The sequence below is a fragment of the Lethenteron reissneri genome, chromosome 47 (genome assembly GCF_015708825.2).
Source record: "Lethenteron reissneri isolate LAM-NWPU_2019-01 chromosome 47, ASM1570882v1, whole genome shotgun sequence".
Taxonomy (NCBI): Eukaryota; Metazoa; Chordata; class Hyperoartia; order Petromyzontiformes; family Petromyzontidae; genus Lethenteron; species Lethenteron reissneri.
In genome coordinates this window covers 11,885,913-11,889,698 of record NC_083825.1, presented here as the reverse complement: position 1 = coordinate 11,889,698, position 3,786 = coordinate 11,885,913, and the positions used below count along the sequence as shown (strand labels likewise).

General features: G+C 53.1%; 1 long non-coding RNA gene across 1 annotated transcript; it reads right to left on the bottom strand.

The window, feature by feature from the left end:
• Positions 1-253: 253 nt before the first annotated feature.
• On the bottom strand, positions 254-3,662 carry LOC133354497 (uncharacterized). The gene is made up of 3 exons (XR_009756593.1): positions 3,641-3,662; positions 669-742; positions 254-304 (listed from the first exon to the last, which is right to left on the bottom strand). It is a non-coding gene; the product is annotated as an uncharacterized LOC133354497 (long non-coding RNA).
• Positions 3,663-3,786: the final 124 nt, after the last annotated feature.

Below are 3,786 nucleotides of genomic sequence, written 5' to 3'. Positions count from 1 at the left end.
CCCCAGCCCCCCCCCCCCCAAGCGCTTTCAGTAACCTTGCTCTATTGAAGTCACGTGTTCACTCTTAATGTCACAACTTTGAGGTTGCTGTTTGTTGCTGGCCGCTTTACGTTGCGGGCCTTGGGGGCCCGTGCTCAGCCGCTGTGCTTTGGACAAATGAAAAAGCGGACCCCACCGCGTTCGTCAGATCCGCTCAGCTCCCGAGCGCTTCACTGAGCCGAGCGCCGAGGTGTTGGCCCAGAGTGCGGTGGCTCACCAGGAGGAGGACGGTCACGACGCCGGCAAACACCTGGAAGCACAGCGCCTGCGGGGACAGGGCGGCAGCGATTCACGGAGCCCGCTCCGTGCATTGCCGCACTCTGCACGGACCAGGCCACGCTACAGTCGGACACCGCACGGCGCCCCACGCTACAGCCGAACAAATACCAATTTGTCTTGGGTCAGATCGCGCGAGTAAAATGTTGCGTCGTACACCCTCCTCCACCCGACACAGGATAAAATGCTTCATTAGATTTTATTTTACTTTCGTGCAAAAAAACTACATTTGTTCCTCTGGAAATGTGGATGCTGTAGAAGGGCTTAAGAATCAGCGGCTTGCACGAGAAGGGTTGGCAGGTATAGACTGTCACGTATACTGTCAGTGATAGTGATGTAGGTAGGTCCCTTACCCGCCGTGGGGTCTCCAGGGTCGTTATCTTCGGATCTTCCCTTTGATCAGCCATGACTGCGAGTTTCGATCCAGCTGCGAAAATGACAAACGCATCAACTCGGTACTGAAGAAAGGCAATTGCCGGAAACGTCGCCGATTAAATGTTTGTTTTCCTTGTAAGGTCACGCAGTGTTATTGATTGTATTGTTGTTGTAGTTGTTGTAGTTGTTGTTGTTGTAGTTGTTGTAGTTGTTGTTGTCAGTGCTATATAGACCCCCGGCCTGCATGCTGCACGTGAACACTCCGCGCCCTGCTCTGTTTAAATCAGTGGTTCTAAACCCGGCGTGGTTCTAAACCCGGCGTGGTTCTAAACCCGGCGTGGTTCTAAACCCGGCGTGGTTCTAAACCCGGCGTGGTTCTAAACCCGGCGTGGTTCTAAACCCGGCGTGGTTCTAAACCCGGCGTGGTTCTAAACCCGGCGTGGTTCTAACCCGGCGTGGTTCTAAACCCGGCGTGGTTCTAAACCCGGTGTGGTTCTAAACCCGGCGTGGTTCTGAACCCGGCGTGGTTCTGAACCCGGCGTGGTTCTGAACCCGGCGTGGTTCTAAACCCGGCGTGGTTCTGAACCCGGCGTGGTTCTAAACCCGGCGTGGTGTTCTGAACCCGCGTGGTTCTGAACCCGGCGTGTTCTAAACCGGTATGGTTCTAAACCCGGCGTGGTTCGGAACCCGGCGTGGTTCTGAACCGGCGTGGTTCTAAACCCGGCGTGGTTCTGAACCCGGCGTGGTTCTAAACCCGTCGTGGTTCTGAACCCGGTGTGGTTCTAAGAGGGGGGGACGCCGAGAACCCTCGGCTCATCCGACACCCGCCGTGGGATCTGCGAGCGCGAGGAACAATTAGCCGGTCCCGATCGATCCTGTCACTTCCAACTGGTTGAGTGGCTGGGGGGGATATCGAATACCAAGGGATTATCACCAACACGCCCTGACCAGCGTGGTGAAGTATGGTCGAAACAATCCGCAGGCGTGACAACGGCGAGCTTTTATCCGGCAATGAATCGACATATCTGGCACGGTGGTAATCTCAGTTTCAGTTTTGATGATAATCGCAATCATGCGTGGCATTACTGTGTGATGCATTGTTATTGTTGTGATTATTGTGACTTATGTTATTATTTTATATTGTGATTATTGTTATTGTTGTATTATTGGATTATTGTTAACTTGGGAAGCCTCAAGGAGCCCTCGAGATTTTCTTTTTCTTTCTATATTTAATTAGATAATTTTTTTTATAATATTTACTCAGTATTTTAATTTAAACAATTTTTTTTTATTTTTTACCTACGTGACTTTCCCGAAAAAACTAAGAGTATATTTTCATTTGTATTTAATTTTCTATTTTTTATGTAACCAGGTTAGGCCCACTGAGCTGCACAGCTCTTTCTTCAGAAGCGACCTGCCCACAAATGACAGGCCCAGCGAAGTGGCTTCTCGCGTGGTCATTGATAGCGGCCGAATCCTCTTCAAACTATCTCCGCGACTTTACCGAAAGAACCAAGAATATTCTCTCAACGCGTGTTTCTAAATATTGATGGGAAAAAAACGGAGGACCCGGAGAAAAACCCACGCGATCATGGAGAGAGAAAGAGAACATGAAAACTGCACATCCAGCAGGCGTCCGTGTCGGGATCGAAGCCACATTGGGTCCTGTTACATTCATTGGATGCGCGATCGACTCCACCAATGAGAGTTTGGCCTCTTGCCGGGGAACCCCGAAAGAGCTCCACCACGACGCATACGAGGGAATGGGGGTGCCACTCTTAAAGCTCCGCACAGACAGATTCAAGAATCATCCATTGCTGTGCTGCCACCTGCTGGCCACGTGACGGCCAGGCCCCAAGGCGAACAGCACCTGCTGCTGCAGCACCTGCTGCTGCAGCACCTGCTGCTGCAGCACCTGCTGCTGCAGCACCTGCTGCTGCAGCACCTGCTGCTGCAGCACCTGCTGCTGCAGCACCTGCTGCTGCAGCACCTGCTGCTGCTGCACCTGCTGCTGCTGCTCTTCCCCAGCCGAGCGAGTCAACCACGGAACGCGCAGTCCCGGGAATGGAAAGTTAAAAGCAGAAGCAGGGAAATTCCCCCCTACCACAATCCAGTCGCGCCCTGGAAATTGCAGAAGGTAAAAATCCCCCGAATAGCATGCATAGGCTGTTGGGCCAAGTGCTGTTTATTTAGTCTCAAGTGGCGCACGAAGAGATGCTGTGGTCAGAACCGCGACCGGTCCGCCTTTGTCTCCCCCAGTACCGCTGTTTAGACACCACACCAGGTAATCATTTAAGGTTCAGTCGACCTAGGGGAGGTGCAGGATCCGGTCCAAATGGCATTCGCCACTGATATTAGCCGTGTTCGAAAATCGAACTCGGATTAGAAGTTTCGTAGCGCAATGTGCTACCGCTGAGCAAAAGCTCTCGGTAAACATATGCCTCGTACAGACAAACAGACGCACATGGCTACACAGATACAATGACAAAGATCCCCCGTGTAGCCTCAGAAGACTGTTGGGGCAAGTGCCGTTGGCTAGCACCTATGAAGGCCGGCACAGCGCGCGAGGGGGTGGGTGGCCAGCACTACGCCCGACCGCTTTTGTCTCCCGAGTGGAAACTTTACACACCGCACCAGGTACTAATTTGAGGCTGTGTCGACCTAGGAGAGGCCCAGGACCGGTTTAGATAATCGTCACTAACGTTGGTGGCAGTGAGCGGTAATCGATTTCGGCTCACCGGGTTCGTAGCGCAGCGCGCTAACGAAAGCGCCACCGCTCTCTAAGTACATCTCTCACACACGCGCGCGAAGGTGTCACTTGAAGGCACATTGTATGTTGACCTTCTGTCGCATCGTACGTAACCAACCGTGCAAATCACTTTGACGAAGACCGTGTGTGTGTGAGAGAGAGAGAGAGCAAGATCGGTGATCAGCAGGGACGCACACCTACCTGCTGCACGCTTCCTTCGAATGCCCCCCACTTGTTCAGTGAAAGCCCCTCGCACCAGCCACCCACCCCCCCCCTAACCAACAACGCGGAACTTGCACCCCCACCACTCACGAGGAAGATGAGCGCCCGTCACGTGCGCGAGGGTA